This window comes from Sapajus apella, unplaced genomic scaffold, assembly GCF_009761245.1.
Source record: "Sapajus apella isolate SASKATOON/1434 unplaced genomic scaffold, GSC_monkey_1.0 scaffold26, whole genome shotgun sequence".
Lineage (NCBI taxonomy): Eukaryota > Metazoa > Chordata > Mammalia > Primates > Cebidae > Sapajus > Sapajus apella.
Window position 1 is genome coordinate 17,950,891 of NW_022436966.1, and position 22,093 is coordinate 17,972,983.

The 22,093-nt window shown below is 46.9% G+C and overlaps 2 long non-coding RNA genes across 2 annotated transcripts in view; both read right to left on the reverse strand.

The window, feature by feature from the left end:
- LOC116560624 overlaps nt 1-22,093 on the reverse strand; it is a 158,433-nt gene that overhangs the window by 703 nt on the left and 135,637 nt on the right. The gene's annotated exons all lie outside the window — the stretch shown is intronic.
- On the reverse strand, nt 7-20,142 carry LOC116560627. The gene is made up of 3 exons (XR_004273053.1): nt 20,129-20,142; nt 1,744-1,748; nt 7-823 (listed from the first exon to the last, which is right to left on the reverse strand). It is a non-coding gene; the product is annotated as an uncharacterized LOC116560627 (long non-coding RNA).

The following is a 22,093-nucleotide window of genomic DNA, read 5'->3' on the forward strand; positions in this document are numbered from 1 at the left end:
CTTTAAAGAAAAATGTTACTCTATATGAAAATATTTAAATATCCAAGTGCTTTTTCATTTGTAGCTTTTCAGTGAAACAGGGATGAGGGCGGGGTGAGTGGGGTGAGTCTGGGCCTGGAGAGAGGGCTTTGTTTTCCAAACATAGGATTTATTTTCAAGACACTTCAAAGGCTGTATTGTAGTAGGAGCCTGCTTGTTAGGCAGCGATCCTACACTGTTAGACGCTTGACCAGGCCCCTCGTGGCTTGGCTGACTTTTCTGTTTGTGCTGTTTTCGGTCGAAGCACAGGCTAGCTGAAGAGCTGTCGCTGATGCCATAACTGTAGCTTTGAAGCCTTTTGGCATGCTCAGTGTATTCTGCAGGAAACTAAGAAACAGACTTAAAAATAACCCCTGCTGGACACCTTGTTGCCAGATTGTGGGGAGTTTGTTTTCCCAAAATCATTGAGATGGTTTCAGAACTAATTGAAGAGAATGCCTGCTTATTCTGCTTGCACAGTGTTCAAGCCTGGATTCAAAGAGAGGCAATGAGATGGGTACAGAGGTGAAAGCAAGAGGCATCTCTGTGTGACTCTGAAGCAGACCCTCGCCTAGGAAGTAATTCTGAGACTTCTTTATGATTTTCTGACCAGAACTGGCAGCTCACGGATCCCCACACACTGCGTAGCTTTGGAAGGGGGCCTGTGAGCCAAGGTTAAGATTTCTTTCACCTCACAGCTGGGGTTTTATTTGTCATCTTTGTTCCTCAGCTCTTTCTCCGTCAAAAACAAGATAATGAGCTTATTGGTCAAGCAGCTTGTAATTTCCCCAGGTCAGCTGAGTGTCTAGAGGAGGAGAAACAAGGCCTAAAGGTCCCTGAGTAGGTGAATGCATTTGGGAGGACAGAGAATTATTTGTAAGATGGAGTTTCTCAACCTCAGCACGATTTTGGATGGGATGACTCTTTGTTGTGTGAGGCTGTCCTGTGGCCTGGTTGACACAGGACACTAGATACCAGTAATCACCTCCCCGCCCCAACTCCCCTGGTTATCAGAAATGGCTTTCAGCCATGCCCAACCACTGAGGCAATTCTGGCTCAGCCTCCCAAGTAGCTGGGATTAAAGGCATGTGCCACCGTGCCTGGCTAATTTTTTTGTATTTTTAGTAGAGACGGGGTTTCTCTGTGTTGGTCAGGCTGGTCTTGAGCTCTATAGCACCACTAGTGTGAGTTTGCCTCTTGAGTATAAAAACTCTACCATTCCACAGTTAAATATCATAATTACTGGGTGGTTCTGTAGAGAGGGTTAGAGATAGCAAAGTAAGGGCCCGGACCTCCCTTATTTCTTTCTCCAACGTAAATCACTACTTACCATTGCAGATCCAGAAAGCATCTTGAGCTACGTGTGTGGAAACAAACAAAACAAAACAGGCCTTATCTCACTTTCAGCTCATAACTCAGAAATCTAAGTATCTCAGGGAGTCTTTTTTTTTTTTTTTTTTTTTTTTTTGAGACGGAGTTTCGCTCTTGTTGCCCAGGCTGGAGTGCAATGGTGCAATCTCAGCTCACCACAACCTCCGCCTCCAGGACTCAAGCGATTCTCCTGCCTCAGCCTCCTGAGTAGCTGGGATTACAGGCATGAGCCACTGTGCCAGGCCAGGGATTCTTGGTAAGAAAGAAGTAACTGATGTGCTCAGATTTCTCTGGTAGGCAGAAGCATATCACCTTCAAGCATGAGCTGCCTGCCTTCTGAACTCTGCAGACCACCTCTCCTGTTCTCTGGGGTACATTGGCTTCTCTGTTCCTAGGTTTAACCTTTCTGCTTCTCACCTCTTTACCCCTTTGTATCTTCAGTTAGGAGCCCAGTCAGAGTTTGCAGGCCGTGGGAATGCTTGCCTGGAAGAATGAGAACCAAAGTGCCCTCAGTGGCTTTAGAATGTGACTTGTTATTGCATCCAGTTGTGCCATTTGCCACAGAGGATGATAAAGATGGCTCTAGTAGGTGAGAAACTGGCATAGCCCTTAAACCGACCAACATTCAAACCAAGATTTATTACAGAAAGCTACAGAGATGATAGGATTGAAAACATGACCTTTTGCTAGAAAGCTGGTGGCTCCCTCCTTCCTCGTCTTCTTCATTTCTCTTTCACCTCTCATTAACCTTGAAGAAATATTGAAGATGAACCATAAAGGATCACTGGACAGAGAACCTTATAAATGTTTTCTACTTCTGCTTGAGACAACAAAAAGAAATTAACACAGGATGTGAAAACTAAATTATTGCAGGGAGACATTTTTGATAGTTGAGGTTTGTGAACTTCATAAGGGGCGACAGTACCAAAGGTGGGTTTGGAGTCCTCCTTAAAGGTCTTTAAGAATTGGCTGTGCCTATATCTGGCTGATTGATTGAGGAAGGGTGGGTCCTGCAGGGGAAGGGATCACCTTTTCAGTTCGCCTGCTCTGATGCTTAGATGGCGCAATACACATGTTGTGGTTGAACCTGAGGTGGCACCGAACTTAATTGTCTAAATAAGGACTTGGGCAATGTTCTTCATGGTGTGAGTTACCTGACCAGACTCAACGGATGACGATCTTTTCTCTGCCTTCAGCAGGGCTTTGTACATTTACATCATAAGCAGTGTTGTGGGTAGGGTTCCCCCAGCAGATGACTCTGAGACAGACGTTGTGTGCAGGCTGTTCATAAGGAAGTGCTCTCCATACCCACGCTGTCGGGGGGAAGAGAAGAAAGCAGGGTTGGGCAGAGGGAGAAGCTGAGCTCTGAAGCAGTCCCGACAAAGAGCTCAGCTGACCACTTGGAATGCACTGAAGCTGGGAGGGCCCTTCTGAGGTATCCCCAGTTGGACTGTTTAAGCCAGGCCTTTAGACTCCTGGGGATGAGTCACTGGATGGGGTCTGCCACTGGGAGTAGGCATGACTTGGGCAGGGTGGTTTCCTTCAACCCTTCAACCCAGGGAGTCTCAAGAGTGCTGATGGCCAAGGATCCTCCTCTGGCAGCTTTTCCACTATGTGGGGGAATAACCCCTTCTTTCATGAAAGGGGATCTGGGGAGCATCACAGCATCCACCATAAACAGCTTCCCCTGGCTGCTACTTGGGTCTGAGTCTTGCCTTCACCCTTTACGTAAGAAGCCTTTTCCTCCAGGAACATATTTCCCTTCCCCTCATTCCGACCCACCCCTTTGCCACCCCAGTACAGGGGGTAAGTACAGAGCCACAGACACTATTTGTTCGGAAATTTATTCCTTCCTCCCTCCCTCCTTCCTCGTCTTCATTTCCCTCTTTCACCTCGCATCAGGCAGATTCTTGGCCTTGTGATAGCCGCCTAAATGGCAAGCTAAATGTCAAGCTGATTTCTTCCTCTTTGGTGAGTTTCCATTCTCCCTTTCGTGGCTGCAAATTCCCTCTCTGTCCTCTGCAAACACCTCGTGGATGAATCCCCAGAGCAGTAGCGCACTCAACAGAATGCTGGACTGCAGCCTGCGTGAGCTGAGGCACTCGTTTCTAGGAGCTCAGTCAAGGCCTATTTCCTCCATTAGTTCTCCAAAACAGAGAGAGGCCACAGAACCGAATGATCTCCATCACTCCTTCTAACTCCAGCGTCCCATCCTATTTTGATATGAAGAATTTTCACAACAGGAAATGGCAACAAAAAAGATGCCAGATTCCCTAGTTAGTCTTTGCTGCGTCTCTCACCCACACAGAATACCAAAGTCTCCTTTCCCAAATAAATGCAAGATGTGGGATTAGTTATGGCATAGCCTGAAGTGTCTGGGGGAGTGAAGTTTTAAAACCCCAGGACATTTTGGAAACCAGTCTGTGTTGAAATCAGCAAGTTCTTAGCAGCTCGTGTTGCAGCTGCACCTAGCTTCTGTGAGGCTCCTGTGTAAGGGTAAGTGAAGGTGAATCAGGACTTGAGTTGGGCTGTATTTGAAATGCATGGAGCAGCACACGGCAGCAAGAGAGGTTTCCTGCTGGCTTCATTCTTCCGGCCTCCCTCCCCTTTTATGAATCTTAATTTAAATGGGTTTAGCTATCAGTGTTGGTATTTTCTGTAGCAATTTTTTTTTTTTAAGGCGCGAGGCACAGCCACAGTAAACACTGGCCCTTAGAAGGAACTCGGCTCAGATACCAGGTAGAGACCCCCTTCAAACTGCCCTTTCTGTTCCAGGCTGGGTGTCTCCTTCAGTAGTGACAGACTGAGGAGTGAGTGGCACACGGTAAAGACAGAGAAGGTAAACGCAGGAGAGAAAAGGCTAGTGGAAAAGTGAACTTGGCTGTTCAGAGGGCGGAGCTGAGCTTGTTTGCATAGTAACGCAGGTGTGGTTACTTATTTATGAAACACATTTCTTATCAGGTGTGGAAAATAGGCTACCTGTGAACCTGATTCCTGGCCTAGAATGCTCACCGACAGCAGCCAGAGTCCAGCAGGGACCCCTCTCCCAAACCCGCCATTTCACCTCTGTAATTCCCTGCAGGAGCAGCAGAATCCAAAACGTCTTGTTTGTCTTTCCCTCCCGGCGAGACTCCCAGGTCCTAAAGAGCTGGGATAAGTATTTGATCAACATTGTTTTCCTTGGCACACAGCAGGCCTTCAGTAAATAAATGGGTAATGAATGAGCGTCGGAGTAACCTGCTGAGTGACTTGGCAGTGAAGGTTGCAGCAACCTGGAAGCTGGAGGCAAGTAAATAGAAGAGGAGAGGTTTTGGATCTCCCAGACTTAGACAACTATCCTGAAGTGAGAGGAGGGAGTCGTGTCGGAGCCTGAGGACCAGAAAGGAACCATCTGAAGTAGATAGAGCTCAGCTGGAGACACACAGCAGGAGAAAAGCCCTAACAAACTCTACCTTCTTCCAAGTACACAGGCCTGACTTCTTCAGAACAAGGCAAGAGCCAAAACAAAACCTTAAAAAAACGCCTACCCCCGAACAGGAATTCCCCCAGACTCACGGTAACACCCTAGTTACACGGCAGAAAGAACAAAGAAGGGATTTAAGCATCCTGAAATCGAAACGGCTATTTGCTAAACGCGAGGATCAGCAGAATGGTTAGATTCCAGAAAATGCTGAACCTCTGAGGCCTCTGTTTTCTTCCATCCTGATGTTAGGTTGCTGGCAGCCCACACTGAGCTGCTTTATGAGAATGTGCAGCTAGGCCACTGCCTCTAGAAAGATGAGGGAGGAAGGAAGGGCAGGCTGGACTTGCTTGGAATGTGGAAGCTCTGTGTTGAAGGTAAGTGCACTGGCACCGGACACTGTCTGCTCTCTGCTCCTGCTGACCAATGAGGATACGGCCTTTCAGTTAATTAGATGTAGATATGGGTATCTCTGTGTATATATATCAGTCAGAGCCCGCCTTACAGGAAAACAGAATTTATCCCCAAGGGTTTGAATAAAAAGACTTTAATAAAGAGATTATTACCAGAGATTTGGGCAAGGTTAAGAGAACCAATAAGGAATGTTGGGTACGCAGAGGCTGCCTCAGTCAGGAACCACTACCTCCCATGGAGATGGGGCATCAGGAGGAAGGAAATCCCAGTGCCAGAAGCAGGGAGAGCTAAAGCTCTGAGGAGGGTCCTCCGTGGGAGCTGTCATCACGCAGGGCAGGGACTCAGGGACATGGCTTTCAGCCACTGTCAGAGACAAGGCACCAAAGCGAGGAAGGGGTGGGGAGATACCTCACCATCACTAATGCTATCACTGAGTAAGGAAAGGGGAGCAGAAAGGCCTGAGGCCTCGTGGTCCTAAACAGCACGTGTGGGCTGGGTACGTGGGGTGTGTGGCCTATGGAAGATGTGGATCTCCTCTGATTGGTCTGTTTCCCCGACTGAGAGGCTGGATGGCTCCTGTGCAAGCTGGCATGAGTGACCCTCCAGGGATTTGGGAGCAGCAGGCAGCAGGCACTGTCATTAGGTCTACTTTACTGTAAGGTAATCCAGGCAAGAGTGGACATTTGATCTGGAACACAAGGTCTTATCACCAAATAAATATTTTATCATTCAAGTGCCCTCTGAGCTGATTCAGGGACAGGGCTTCTGTGCATGCCCGAGTCCTCTGCCTCCTCTCAGATGTCGAATGACCCCTGTCCAGGGAAGGGATGGGGCTGGGGCTGAGCCATTAGAGGAGGTGGGAAAGGGGTAGGTCAGGAGACAGAGTCTGGGTTTTCCTTTCAGGACTTCTGCTGAGGTGCTGAGTCACTCGGCTAAGTCATCTTTCTTCGCCTTAGTTTTCTTTTTTTTTTTTTTTTTTTTTTTTTTGGAGAGGGTTTTCCACTCTTGTTACCCAGGCTGGAGTGCAATGGCGCGATCTCGGCTCACCGCAACCTCCGCCTCCTGGGTTCAGGCAATTCTCCTGCCTCAGCCTCCTGAGTAGCTGGGATTACAGGCACGCGCTACCATGCCCAGCTAATGTTTTGTATTTTTAGTAGAGACGGGGTTTCACCACGTTGACCAGGATGGTCTCGATCTCTTGACCTTGTGATCCACCCGCCTCGGCCTCCCAAAGTGCTGGGATTACAGGCTTGAGCCACCGCGCCCGGCCCGCCTTAGTTTTCTTAACTGCGAAATGGAAATTATTTCCCAGCCCAGATCTAGAGTCCTTTTCTTTTCACAAAGATCAAATGTGATAGCACGTGAAAGCATTTTGGAAGGTGGAAAATGCCATAACAAATTTACCAATTATGAATACTGACCGTATCTTTTCAGAAAAGTCCCTGAGAAGGTCTAAACCATAGCTGAGCTGCTTTTATTCATTCATTTAACAGATATTTATTGAGCACCCGCCGTAGCCAAGGGCTTATTCTCTGCCTTGTGGATTGGCAGGGTTCTTTGTATGTTCTTTTCCACTCACCCAGCCTGAACTTTAGAGGTTCTGTGTTAACCTCTGCTGTCTAGGGTTGACGGGGAGTATAGAAGGAAGTAGAAGGCTTGTCAAGGAGTGACGGGAAATATGTTGGCAGAAATGAGATTTCAACACCTGCTGCTCATTACCTCCAGCCTCATTGGCATTCTGCCTTTTCGCTAAGGAGCTACAGGCTGGGTCTGCAGAGGGAGCAAGGCCTTGAGCAGCACTGCAGGGCACCATGGCAACCACACAGGTCTGCCACCAGGGAGTTCATGTCAGGTTGTACCTTAAAGCTCATCAGCTGTGGGCTCAGGAAAAAAAAAAAAAAAAAAAAGAGGAGGAGGAGGAGAAGATGTAGGAGAAGAGAGAAACCCTTTCCCATTCTGTGAGGTGGAGAAAAGGGGAAGAGAGGTCAGCATGATGGATACAGCTCAGACCGCGTGCTGTCATCAGCACACGCTTTTCACTTTCAATGGCACCTCTGCTGGTTGGGAACTTGGGAGGCCGGGCCCCAGCATGGGTAAAGGCACACATGCCTGGCTTGGGTTGTGAAATGCCGGGATGTCCTGTCAGGATGTTAGCCTCTGAGCGAGAATCCGAGTAGATGGCTTTCCCTTGGTGGGCCAGTTCAGGAATCCCTGCTTGTCTCGGAGGGGAACCCAACTGAGCAGGGCCTGGATAAACCACCCCCTTCCTCTGTGCCCCAGACCCATTGCTTCTGGGTGCGTAATATTTTGCTGTTTCTTTCTGTATCTAATAAGTCAATCCTCCTACCTCATTCATATCCTGGTAAAACATATTGGTGGGCACCCAGTGTAAGCCTAAACCTGGATTATCTGATGAAACTTGCCCTAATCCAGAAGAAAGTTGTTGGCAAAGTATCACTAAATAAGCATAAAATAGTGTCCTTACTGTAACAGAAAAGGAAAAGAAATGTAGGGCAGGGTCCTGGGAACGTGATGTGCCTTGGTACTTTTAAAAATGCCCCAACTCAAGGATACTGCGATCTGGTGAGGGAGACAGAAGCAAAGTTCTTGCTGTGGGCAAACCTCTGCCACCCTCATTTTTCCCAGAGGAAGGCCAAGGACTCCATGGAGTCTCAAATACCTGGGAGTGAGCCTTGTCTGCTAGGAATTTGTGCTTCTACACCTCTCTCCTTTTATCCTGCCTTCTGGTCATCCCCACACCAACATATTTAAACAAATCTGGCCCCTTTATTTGCCTCATCCACCTGCAGGCAGGCCAGGTGGCTGAGTAGGAACGTGTCTAGCAGTGAAGCGGGGCTGATGTTGGATGAGGCGGAAAGTACAGTAGCCTTCTCCTCCTCACTGTCATTAGTTAAGAGGGGCTCTATGATGGTGGTGACGGACAGCCCTTTGGGGATTTGTCTTATTTCAGCTTCACTTTGCAGAGGTGCTTTGGGACTTTATAAAGACCCTCCCAGAGCTCTGGCAATTTGCCTTTTAGACTTTCTCAGACCCAGGATACTATGTGGGTTTAGAAAATTTGCTTGTCTGTGCTGCAGGAGATGATGGCTGCCAGGTTCTTGGAGGAGAGGACCCATTGGTTGGCTATTTCCATAGGTGCTGTGCTGGCTGCGCAGTCAGTATTGATTTGTAGATTGCTCCTGTAATCACACTGCATTATGCTGCACTGGCCCAGGGCCTGTGCAGGGAGTTTTGAAACGTTTGTTCTCTGGAAGGTGCTAGTTCTCTCTTCCTTGGCTGCCCCTGCCACGTCTGCTGGGGTTCCCAACTTGTCACTGACATTCTTCCTGCTGGCTCATCGTTGAAAAGGCCTGAGAAGGCATCCATGCTGATGATTTTCTATGCACAGCAGCTTGGCTTCGGCTCTGGAAGGTGCTTTAGTTTGGGAATATACGGTGGGAGGGGGCTGAGCTGAGGCAAGTTCTTGAAGAAAGATCATGCATTTATGTCAGAAACCTGCAGAGTAAGAGTTTGAAAATACCCTGGGGAGAAGAAATATACTGTATTTGGAAATGAAAATAAGGATTAGTGGCCAAGTTGTTCTTTCTCAATTAGCACCTCATCCATGCTGCTGGGAGCATTTGATGATTAAGTGAAAGAGGGTCCAGCCTGGGCTACATCATGAGGCCTTGTCTCTACGGCAAATTAAACAAAAATTGGCTGGGCTTAGCCAGGCGTGGTGGGGCACACCTGTGGTCCCAGGTACTCAGGATGCTGAGGCAGGAGGAGTGCTTGAGCTCAGGAGTTCGAGGCTAAAGTGAGGTATGATTGTGCCACTGCAGTCAGCCTGGATGACAGTGAGACTTTATTTCACAAAAAAAAGAGAAAGGAAAAGAAAGAGAAAGGGGCTGTGCTTTTCAGAAACAGACATAAGGGTCTTAGAAGACTCCTGGGTATGCAGGAAATATTATATAAGTGTTTAATAAAATATGTAGCAGAACCAAAGGCCAGAATGGGACTGGAGGAGCTGTGGATAGGAATATGCAGCTGGCGTATTTGGGGTTTAGGGAAAGTTGTCACTGATGGTACAGAACAAGATGTATGAGGGGCTGTCGCTCCATGAGAATTCATGAATTGCTGCTGGAGGAAGGGACTCCCCTGCACCCTTAGTTAAGTACCCAGCACATGTTAGGTGCTTCCAGATATCATCTCAACGAATCAGCCTCATATTCTATGAAGCAGGTGTTCCTGTCACGTTTTTACAGATGACAGACTGCCTAGGGTCACACAGCTGCTGCGCGGAGCCACCTCTTGCTCTCTGAGGAGGAAATCAGAGCAGAGGACAGATCTGGGCTGTTCTCCCTCCCACCTTGTCGTGGGGAGGGGCAGCATACCCTCAACCCCTTCCCCAGTGGGCTCAGGGCCTCACGGTGGGAAGCAGGTCCCTGCCTAGTAGAATTGGAGGGGCCAGGTCCTAGTGGAGTCACTTTAGCACATGCTCAGGGGGCTGAGGCCACCCTCTCCCTGCATTTCTCTAATGAGGCCCCTGACTGGTCGCTCTCCCTCTCTCCAGGGACTTGTTGGCCAGAGGCCCAGGCTCTGCTGATAGAGAACTGACTAATTTCCTAAAATAGGAAGCCTCCGTACCTACCCATTCTCTTCCTTTGGCTGAGCCAAGTGAGGGCCTCCTTAGTATAAATCTCTCTTTATGGGTTTATCAGAAGAAACTTTGGCAAAAAAGACTGGGGTTGAACGGGTATCTGTGGCCCTACAGGCAGTTTGCAGACAAGGAATTTCTAGCCATTGAGCCTGGGGGTTAAATGGAGTGACAGAGGGGTGGTGGCGGCACAGGAGCCTGAGCCATCCCTGATTAAAAGAGGAAGGAAGCCCGAGGAGCCTCAGTGGCTACCCTGCTGATTTCCTCCCTTCTTGCAGCTGTACAAAGCTAGGAGCTCCAAGTTTGGCAATAGAAGAATCTGAATTGCCAGGTGCGGTGGCTCACGCCTGTAATCCCAGCACTTTAGGAGGCCGCTGTGGGCGAATCACCTGAAGTTGGGAGTTCAAGACCAGCCTGACCAACATGGAGAAACCCCGTCTCCACTAAAAATACAAAATTAGCTGGGTGTGGTGGCGTGTGCCTGTAATCCCAGCTACTCAGGAGGCTGAGGCAGGAGAATCACTAGAACCTGGGAGGTTGCCGTGAGCTGAGATTAGGCCATTGCAACATTGCAACAACTCCAGCCTGGGCAACAAGAGTAAAACTTTGTATCAAAAGAAACACACACACACACACACACACACACACACACACACACACACACGAAGAGTCAAACGTTATTTCCAGTCCACAGGTCCTAGAGCAAATCTTCTGAGTCTTGGTTTTCTCATTTGTTTAATGGCTGCAACAGTCCTTGTCCTGCTTACTCACAGGTTTGTAGCAAGGCGTAGAGAGGTAGCCTCTGTAAGCATTCAGTGCTGGGTGAGGCTCCGTCCTTATACTTCTCAAGCTAATTAGAGATAAGCTTGTGTTGGCTGAGAGATAACACATGCATGCAGGGCCTGAACAGGCAAGGTGAGCCCCAGCCAGCCTCGCTCGCTCGTGTAGAGCTTCCTTTCTGCAGCTCCAACTGGATCAGCCTCTCTTCCCCAAGCCCCACCTCTCTTTCACATGGATTTTAAGACTGGCCATGCACTTCCTGGTTTGCTATTTGGTTTTTGCTTGGCTGCTTTAATTCATCATTCAGTTACATGGGTTTTTCTCTCTTTCCACAATCAGTTGATCTGAAGTAGGATTTTACCTAATGAAGCAGAATTTCCCACTCTTTTGTTTATGAGAGGTGTGGGTTTGGTTTTGTTTATTAATCTTGTTTTGTTTTTACTGTTCAGAGTTTACCTGATGTACTGGGTTTCCAACTTTGCTTGTGATTAGAGGGAGAGGCCATAGTAAGAACATCAGTATGAAGGTCACTTTCCTTTCTCCTGTGTGTGTTTCTGCCTTGAAAAATCATAAGGACTGGGAAGGGACAGACCTAGTCTTATAATCCAAGTCACGCTTACATCATTCCTGTTCTTTATTGACTCTATTAGTGGTGAATTTGGCAGAACAGACAGGTTCATAAACATGGGCCCTGATCCCTCTGCTGGTGGCTATGGGAATATTCTTGAGGACACAGTTGCCACCCACTCTCACTAGAATAAGCAGGGGCTGGGGGAAGGCTTATCAGAGGGACCCCTGCTCCTCTCTTGGGTGTTTGGGGTGGAGGTGGAGAAAGAGATAACACTGGGAAATAGAAGACAAAGGCAGAATGGCTAAACCAGAGAGGGTTCCCAGGCACCTAAACTGGAAGGAGAGTCTTGCCCAGAGCCCCTGGTGAGCAATGCAGTGAGACGTCCATGCCCGCCTCGGAGGCTGGAATCAGTACCCACTCCTCAGTGGCAGATATAAAAAATCAAATCGGGTCTCTGTGCGTAAGGAGCTGAAGATCTACCAGAGATTAAAATAATCCCTGAAGCATGAAAGATGTGGCAATTCTTATGAAACAGCTGGGTGTGTGGGTGGCTCTGAGGACAGCATTTTCCCTGGGCTCACTTTGGCCTTCTGAACCAGCAGAATGGAGTAGATTGACAATCTGTCTGTCTCTCTTCTTCCCTCCTTGCTTCCCTTCCTAATTGAAAGCCTACTATTTGTAAAACACTGTGCTAGCTTCTGGGTGGGGATTAATGTGTTCCAATAAGCGATTCAACAGTTTCTATGCAGGGGTGTCAGTGCCAGAGTTGGGGAGACTATCAAGCTATGCCACCTGAAGGAGCGGGGACTGGACTTTCAATACCAGTATCAGGACAAACAAGTCTTGTCCAAGGGCATCTTTCTGGACTGACCACAACATCCTAACCTCAGCTTCTGTACCTGCTCTGTTCTTTTATTCCTGCCTTTGAATCCAACTCCTTTGCATAGATCTCTTCTCCACATGGGCTTTTCCTTTATCTCAGTGTCTGACTTAGAAAGACCCCTGATATCGCTCTCTGAGGCAAGGCTTTGGTACTGGAGCCCCTTTCTTCCCTCGGCCAGATTCCCAGTTTGACTCCAGGCAAATTGCGTAGGCTGACATTGAGAATACAGGGCTTCAGTCTGATTGAAGAGACAAGACCTAAACACAGAACAAGGTGTTGTTGTTTTTTAATATATATCATGTTAATTGCCCAAAGAACAGGGTTCTGGGAGATCTCAGAGGGCTGATTTTGGTTCTGAGAGACAGTCAGGATTTGCATAAATGGAAAGGAGCAGGGAGTGAGTGCATTCTTGGCAGGAGAAAAGGCTTCAGCCAGGGCTCGAGATGGGAATGTGCTTAATGAATTCGAGAAACAACGAGGACACTGGTTTGCTAAAAATATTCACCAAGCACCTTCCATGCGGGGGACACATAGCAGACAGAAAGAAAGGGCAACAAGTGATCTTTGTCCTCAAGAATTCTGTAGGTATTTGACAATGAAATGCCCCCATCAGAGCAGAAAAACCTGAAAGAAGTCTAAGGAATAAAGCTGGAGGCAAAAATTGAGGGTGCAGGAAAGTGTCAGCTCTCCCATCCCAGAGATTCAGATGACTAAAAAATGTGTGCTCAGGACATAATCTTAGTAAAGCTGCAGATTATGTTTAAAGCAAACATTTACAAAGAGAATTGGCATGAGGAATGTGCAGAGAGAGGAAGCAGTTCTGTGTTGGAGTTTCCGAATTGCTGCAGAATTAGGCAGCAAAAATGGAAAGAACAGAAATCGGAGTTCAAGCACGAATGTATTTTAATAGCAATCTTTGCAGCCTGGGCCAATGCTCCCAATACTTGTTATGTTGCTATTGTCTTAGTGACTGTGGCAGCGAAGTCTTACAGGCCTGGGGAGACCTTTCCAGCTTGGTAAATTCTTTGGCTTTTTTGAGCTTGTCCCAAAACATTGCTTGGTTTCCTCTCCCTGAATACAGAGGAATGCCTATGGTCTCTGAAATGGAATAACAGTTGACAGGGCTCTGTGCTATTTTACCAGGAAAAATTACTAATGAGTTGGATAATTTTGGTCCTTGCATTTGCTCTCCTGAGCATGGTTAAATTCTAATGACTTTTCTAAAGCAACTTAATTTGAACTTGTTTTTATAAAAGTTGGTATATCCTCAATCAAGGTACAATTTTAAAAAGAGCCAGATGTGAAATAAGAGGATAGGCATGCCAACAAAATGGATGTTCATTCAACAGATATTTCTGTCCCATGTTCAAGTCGCTCTGCTGGCACAGCACCAAATGTCTCCTTATAAAAGCCACACTTGTCCTATCTGACTAAGGCTCGAGATCAGGCACTATCCAGCTAAATGAACAAGGAATTCCAGACCTAGTTCTTCCAATGGAAACATTAACCATCCACATACGGGAAGGACACAGAGGCAAGGGAATTCGTCAGTGACCTCTGGCAGCCTCAGCCTCCTCAGTACTTTGTGAGGCTACCAAGTCTCAGAAGAAAAGGCGCTTGTCCAGAGCTGGGTATGCAGAGGCATTAGACCAGGAAAGGTGAGAGAATAATCTGCAAAGTGGAGAACAAGACCCGATGTGGAGCCCTACGAGGTGGACTGATGAAGCTGGTCCCTTTTACACAACAAGCAGGAGCACTCTGCCTGTTCTTGACCCAGGCTCAGTGACCCTCATCAGAATTCACCTGCTGAGAAGAAAGGTAACACACCTTTCCCCAGAACTGGTGAGGGTGATGCAAGAGCCAGGATTTGAGGGGTAGATAGATGTTTGGAGTAGACACCGTTCCCCGTAGGGCAGGGTGGGTCACTATCGGTTGAGTTTAAAAGCCATAGGGAGAAAGGTGTGCTGTGGGATGAGTCTTTTTGTGTCCTGCTCACTCCCATGACAACCAGATACAACCAAGAGAGGCGGGATTCATAGGATGCTGTCAGAGCATGTGCTGTGGGAGATGAGCCGGGGCCATTGGTAAGCTCTGGCTCATAAGTGGTAGAGCCAGATTGTAAGTCAGGTTCACCTGGCTCCGAGGCCCTTCCCTTCGCTGGCTCCTGGCCACCTGTCTCAGATATCTGAGGGCAAATGAGTAGAATCCCCCCAGAGAAGGTGGCTCCTAGCAGAAAAGGTGGCTGCAGAGCCCTTGGTGTTGAGCACAGGTACCAACACTTACCTCAAGGTGTACTTAGGCTGGTTGTGGTGGGCACAGCACAGTGCCCTTTCTTTTCCTTACCTCTGCCTTTGGCTGAAATGCCATCTGAAACTGAACTCACCCTTTTTCGTGGAGAAGCCTGCAACGTATTCTGGTTCCCAGCAGCGTAGAGGACAGCAAAGCTCAGAAAAGGAAAGACTTGGTCGGGGGCAGACTCACTGCATACCCAGGTCCCTGTCCCCTCTTGCACTTTGAGGATACAGCAAGCCTCCTGCTATGCAATCTGACCTACTTGTTGAGAAGAACAGAGGCAGGGGGCGCTGAGGATTGGGTTTCTGTCCTGATGCTTCCAGAAGGCCCAGTTTTCTGGCAATAACAGCTTACCTGGAAGCTGTTAACTTTGCCCTAGTTCATTTTATTGCATGCATACTTTCCTTTTAGAGATACTTACAGATGGCAGGTGTGGCGACTGATGAGTTAAAACCTGTCTTCATTATGCATTGAAGCCGTGTTGAGGAGTGTTATTATTTGCTTAATGACAGCAGCTTGCAAAACAGTTTCCATGGTTCTCAGCACAGCCAGGCCTGCATTGCCATACATCTGCTGCTGAAAGGAGTTTGCCATTTGAAAATACAAGCATTTGGATCTAACAAATGGCTCCCTGACAGTTGTCCTAGTATTCAATCCCCTTTAAATGTCATTGTCTAGTGATTGATGTTGGTTCGGATAGCTCTTTCAGCGGCTGGGCTGTCAGCAGCCCCCTGGGGGGGATCGAAGCCTTTGGTACCTGGGGAGTAGCTGCTGGTTTTTAATTGATGTGTTGCCAGGAACAGAATTCCCCAGGCCCTAACATTAGCTCTTCAGAGGAGTTTTTGTATACAGCATTCAGAATACTTGTGAAGTATTGCGTAATCATCATCAATATTGCATGCGTAAGACTTTTCCCTATTTGTGGCAATCGCCACCTTAATACTCAGTAACTTAGGAAAGATACTAAGTTACTTAGGAAAGACACAATAAGGCAGACATTTAGAGCCAGTTTTTATATACGGTAACAGTTTCTTTTCTAACTTTCTAGCCTTCTCAGGGAATGATATATTGCAAATAGTATATTTCTCTAGTGTCTAAAGTCTGTACCTCTTGAAGTACAAAATTTAAAGATTTTAAACTTTTCTGATATAGCCTTGGTTTTTTTAAATGTGTCATATTTAGGCCAGGCACGGTGGCTCACGCCTGCAATCCCAGCACTTTGGGAGGCCAAGGCGGGCGGATCACAAGATCAGGAGATTGAGACCATCCTAGCTAACACGGTGAAACCCCGTCTCTTCTAAAAATACAAAATTAGCTGGGCATGGTGGCATATGCCTGTAGTCCCAGCGCTAGGGAGGCTGAGGCAGGAGAATCGCTTGAACCTGGGAGGTGGAGGTTGCAGTGAGCCAAGATTGTGCCACTGCACTCCAGCGAGACTCCATCTCAAAAAAAAGTGACATATTTAATGTAATATTTTTATTTTCATGACTTGATATGGTCAGTACAGGAGACTGTAGGATAACACTGCAGCTCAGTGATACCCTCAAGGCAGTAGAGATACACAGGGTTGGCCCTTTGTCCCCTTCACTAACTGTCCCCAAATAGCTATATTGTTATTCCCCGGAGCCTTTCATTTCTCGCTTTTGCCTCAAGCTCTTTTGCTTCCAATCCATAGCCTTATTTCTCATACAGTAGGAGTAAGAACTTGGACGTGGCCCTCCTTTTTTGAAAAGTTAAGCACAGGGGTGCCACCGCTCAGAGACCCTCTTCCTTTACTCCAGAATTCTTTTCTGTCTGTGGTGGCAGATGGAGGAAGATGGCACCCACAGTTTTCCAGGTGTTGCTGGAGTTGACATGAAGTGGAGTTGCCACTTGGGAAAACACCTTCTGGCCTGTATGAGGACCTCCAGGTTATAGACGCCTTGCATGTATCAGAAGGCGAGGGAGGGCCCTTTATTTCCTGGCTTGCCACTGCTCTTGTTTCTATTTTACCAAGCCACTGGTGGTTGGTAGAGCAACCTAAGCTTTTTGCCTTCCAGTCTCAAGAGGGAAATATGGCCTGTTTTGCTATGTATTACCCCTGAGGTAAGCAGGAGATGCCAACATGATACCATAGCAAAGAATCAACCACCCTGAAGTTAAATCTCTGGATTTCTGAGCACTTCCGAGGATACTTTGGCAACCCTCATCATGCATGTAATTTCCTGTTTAATGTGTATCTTTCATAACAGACTGTGAGCATCAAGAAACTGGGACTGTGTGTCTTCTCACGATAGCCCCAGGGCCATCAAAGTGCCTGACACATTGTGAGTGCTCAGAATAGTTGTTAGATTAAGTTTGAAAGGGTACTTCATTGACTGTCTCGTCTGAACAGCCTGGCGAGCATATTTAGTGGACAGAGATAGCCTTTGGACTAGGTGTTTGAGCTTGAAGAAAGGTTTTTAGGGTGGCGAAATTAGTTCTGTCTCCTGCAAGGCTGATTGGAAAGTCTGCACCACCTTTCTGGCTTTCACCTCTGACTGTAGTCCAATCAGCAAGTGTCGCACCCTTCTAGGTGTTGCGATGGCTGGAAACTTATTGCAAGATGTTGCTCTTGCCAAGAACAAGTGTATACTCCAGATAGGGAGGCAGCTGCGCTCTCTTAGGTGAAATATGATAAACACTCATACGTCTCATGGGATCGAGAGGATGGACAATGCAGACTAGAACGAAGACTAGGACCTCCACAGTGGATTCTTAGATATGTAGGTGACACAGACTCTTACCTTCTGCCTGTCTTTAGAGGACAGAGTCATTTGCACAGAAATCCTGGATTATTTTCTTACTAGTTTATACTGAAACTTCTCTACCCTGGTCCTCTCTGTTGAGCTAGCTGCAGTCTGGGCAAAATAGATATTTGATATCTTCCCATGATGACTATTTTTTTTCTTTTCCTGTCCCATTTTTCCACGTTATTGTTTTCCTCTTTCAGCCCCAATATATCAGTTTTCTTCACATGCCCTTTTCCGCCTGCCCAGGCCTCAGGCCTCCAGCCTCCCCTCCCCCTGCATGCCTGTTGCCCATCTGACTATGCACTGCCCAGGCAGGAGCCTGCCCAGCCTCCTTCTACTCACTTTTTTGTACCAACTACATCTATGGCCCTTCTCTTCTGGGCTTTGCTTTGCATTTTCCAAGGTGAGGTGAATTTTTGAATAATGCATTTATTTGCTTGTCAAACATTTCCGCTTTACAATGAAAGTGCCATGATGGGCACTACAGACAAGCAATGTCATGAGGATCCACCTCTCCAGAAACTCTAGGCCATCAGGAAAGGACATCAATGCTTACCTTTTTCTGAGAATCTCCTAAGATTTTTCTGAAAAAGAAAAAGAGAAAATAACTCTGAAACTTAAGTTGAGTCCTAGGATTGTAAAATTTTCATGTATATTCATAATTATACACCAAGAGGGAGACAATGGATGATCCTGATACCTTACATGGAGAAGGAACTGATCATGGGGTGGAAGAAATTTACATCCCTGTTTATCCTGACCTTATCCGGCTCACGGTTGGTAGGAGTAAGACATTGGAAGGTATTATTCAATACAGTCTTGTCTAGTTCCAAGAATGCCTCAGTCATCTGAAGAGCTGTAAATACCAGATTTCTTTTTTCCCCCATCTTTTCACAGGTGTTGAAAATATCAGATTTCTTTGGGAGATAGGAGGAGTCTTATAGGACTCAGAAACCATCATCACTGGTCAAAAGAGATGCTTCCCCTTCTATAAGGAGTGACAGGAGCAAAAGCTGTGAGACATGGTGAGCAACAGGCCAGTGGGAGGCAAGGCTCCGTCTCTGCTGCAGTGGGCCCTGCTGGTCTCCTCTTTTCACTAGGGGAAGCAGTGAGGGACCATAATTCTCTCTCTCTCTCTCTCTTTTTTTTTTTTTTTGAGATGGAGTCTTGCTCTGTCGCCCAGGCTGGAGTGCAGCAGCACAGTCTCAGCTCACTGCAATCTCTGCCTCCCAAGTAGCTGGGATTAGAGCCACCTGCCACCATGCCCGGCTAATTTTTGTATTTTTAGTAGAGATGGGGTTTCACCATGTTGGCCAGGCAGCTCTGGAACTCCTGATCTCAGGTGATCTGCCTGCCTTGGCCTTCCAGAGTGCTGGGATTACAAGCATGAGCCACTGTGCCCGGCCTTTTTTTTTTCTTTTCTTTTTATTAGTCACAGGTCACTGCAGCCAACCTCCTGGGCTCAAGTGGTCCTCCCACATCAATCGCCTGAGCATCTTGGACTACAGGCATGTGCCATAATGCCTGGCTAAGTTTTGTAGCGATGGAGTTTCACCATGTTGCCCAGGCTGGTCTCAAACTCTTGAACTCAAGTGATCGTCCCACCTTGATCTCCCAAAGTGCTGGGATTACAGGCATGAGCCACTGTGCCCGGCTTTATAATTCTCTTGAGCAGTGTGGTCATGGGGCATGTTTGGGAATAGTGGGGACCCAGTGTGGAGCTTGAACTGCTAATAACCCAGTGCTGACCTGGTGGAGAATCAAGAATTAAAGACCCTGTGGTTTTACCATTAATTGTTTCCCAGGTTTGATAGGCACAGGAAATAAAGATTACATAAAGAAGAAAAAAACTATGGTTCTTGCTCTCAGAATCACAGTGCGATGGGGTGGTTGGGATAACTGACACACACATAACACAGGGGAGTGAACAGAGTTGGGGCGATGGGAAAGGAGAGAAATGTTGTGTGTACAGAGTATGGCATTGGCCAACCTCAGTGATCTGAATGGGAAGAGTAATGTTGTGGCCTCCTTGGAAATCTTTCAAAGGGATGGATGCTGTTTGTTCCTCTTTGTGACATCCATGCACTCAGTAATGCTGATGACGCCGTAAGGACTGAACACAAAATCTCTCAGATGGCAAGCTCTAGAGGGTACTTAATGCTATAGTTCAGAATTTGTCAAACTTAAATGTGCACCAGAATCACCTGTACACAAGGGCTTGTTAACACAGAGCTTGCTGGGCTTACCCACAGAGCTGATTCAGTGGCTCCAGGGTGGGGCCCAAGAATTTGCATTTCTTTGTTGTTTTCTTTTTTGAGGCAGGGTCTCACTCTGTCACCCAGACTGGAGTACAGCAGCATGATCTCAGCTCACTGCAACCTCCACCTCCCAGGCTTAAGTGATCCTCCCACCTGAGCCTCCCAAGTAGCTGGGACTATGGATGTGTGCCACCATGCCTGGCTAATTTTTGTGGGGTTTTTTTTGCGGGGGGTGGGGGGAGTTTGCCATGTTGCCCAGGCTGGTTTCCAACATCTGGGCTTAAGCAATCTGCCCTGTTTGACCTCCCCAACTGCTGGGATTATAGGCATGAGCCACCACACCCTGTCAGAATTTGCATTTCTAACAAGTCCCCAGATTATAATGGTCCAAGGACCACTCTTTGGGAACCACTGGTACAGTCATTCAGCAGCCAGTAACAGTTTGGAATAGGGAAGTAAGAGCTGTGCATTTATCATCTTAAATCGACCCATTTGGAGAGTCCATAACTGTGTGAGAAGATATGTAGGGAAATGAATTTGTAAAAGATGGATTTAGCCCAGGCAGTGGCTCTGTATTCAGTGGTGAGGTCTGATGAGAGCATCTCACTTGTCCCCTAGCTGCAATGGGACTAAGGGAGATGAACCACATAAACTATATTCCTGAAAGGAGAACACTGATCACCAGAAGCTTTAAATTATTTATGAAGCTCTAGAGCAGAATTTTAAACACAAAATATTCATTTCTTAATGACACTTTTTGTAAAGACATTTATTATTTTAGTCATCAATGACCACAACAGCTGGTAGGCGTGTCTTCTGTTCGGCCCTGGGATGCTCACCTGTACCTGTTCTGTGCTCTGGTTAAGTAGAAAAGGCCTTTCATTTTCGTGCCTTCCTGCCTTTACTCAAATGGCTCCTCTGCCTGGAATTATCTCCCCTTCCCTATCCTATAGCTATTTGAGCAATTCTTTACCTCAAAGCTTTGGTTGCCTTAAATGCTGGCAGGCCTGTTTCTGACAACAGATGTTTTTCAGTTTTAGAAGCAAAGATGCTATCTCTAGTTTTTCACAGGCCCATTAATCATGCTAATAGAACCCCACAGCACCCAAGGCTTTCTCCAAGTGAGAGTGTGCAAACAGCCTCTAATCAGCACGTAGGCTACCTGTCATTTGCTCATGATTTCTCGTTTCCCTTCTCGGAGCTTCCAAAAGCAAGTGTTGTGACAGAAGAGGAGATGATTCAGTCCAGACCTGATGGGAAAACAGGATATAAAATCCAATACCACTCATGTGTGCAATGAACAGTAAAGACAACCTATATTTAAATGGCATGAATCTTGATAATTATCTCTGGAAGTATCTAGCCTCTCAATCTGAATGCATCCTCAGGATGTGAAACACATTCTAATACTTTAAGCACTAGTCTCATAAACAGTGCATACTCTAAGTGCATGACATTCTCAGCAATACATTCACTTTTGCCAAGGTTCATGTGCCCAGATGACCCCGCTTCATTACAAAGACTGCAAACAAATTTGAAGTAAAAATTCTGAATTCTTAGCTAGTCTCTGCAGGGCAATGATTAAAACGGTGTCCACCAATGTGACCCCTACTGTCTTCAAGACGTCACTCATTAGGTCTTCAGCCATTTGAAGGGAGAAGTTTGGGTTTGAGTCAGTGTCACAATTTATTAACTTTGCAATCGTGGGGAACCAGGCCATCTTTTACTCTACAAATGGATGCTAATGACTAATATCTAACACATCTTGTTGCCTCTGCAGGGCCGTTGTGAAGATCAATTGAATCGTGGGTCTCCTTGTAAACAGCAAAGTAGAGTGGAAATATTAGTTAATGCTATTATTTTGATCACTCACTTCTTGCTGCCTACTCCAAAGCCAGAGATCTTATGTTTTACCTGACAAACTGAAAGGTTTTGTTTGTTTTGTTTGGAGACAGGGTCTTGCTCCATCACCCAGGCTGGAGTGCAGTGGCATGATCTTGGATTCTAATCTCTGCCTCTTGGGCTCAAGTGATCCTCTTGCCTTAGCCTCCCGAGTAGCTGTAACTACAGGTTTGTGCCACCATACCCGGCTAATTTTTGTATTTTATGAGACAGGTTTTCGCCCTGTTGCCCAGGCTGGTTGGTCTCAAGCTCCTGAGCTCAGGTGATCTGCCTGCCTTGGCCTCCCAAAGTACTGGGATTACAGGCATGAGCTACTGTACCCAACCTGAAAGATATTTCTTATGTTTATGTCAAAAATACTCAGTTAGTCTAGTCCTGGATTATAACCTGAGGTGACTGGGGCTTGGCTGGAAATGTGCACCGGCTTTCAGTTGTGATATTTACTTGAGATGTTGTGATTAGGATATGGAAAGACTTAGGCCCGACAAATTTGATTCAGGCCACTGATGTTCCCAGTGTGATCCTTAGGGAAGTCTCTTTGTTTATACAATTGTGGGCTCTTTGGATTGGAGGGACTACGGCTTTTGGATTAGCAGTAGCTAGTCTAGCATTTCGTACGTTTCAGAAACCCAAGTCACAGCATCGTGGCGAATGTCTTGCTTGGATACCTCTAGAGTTCTATGGGCTCATCCCCTCAATAGCTCATTTTATTGCTT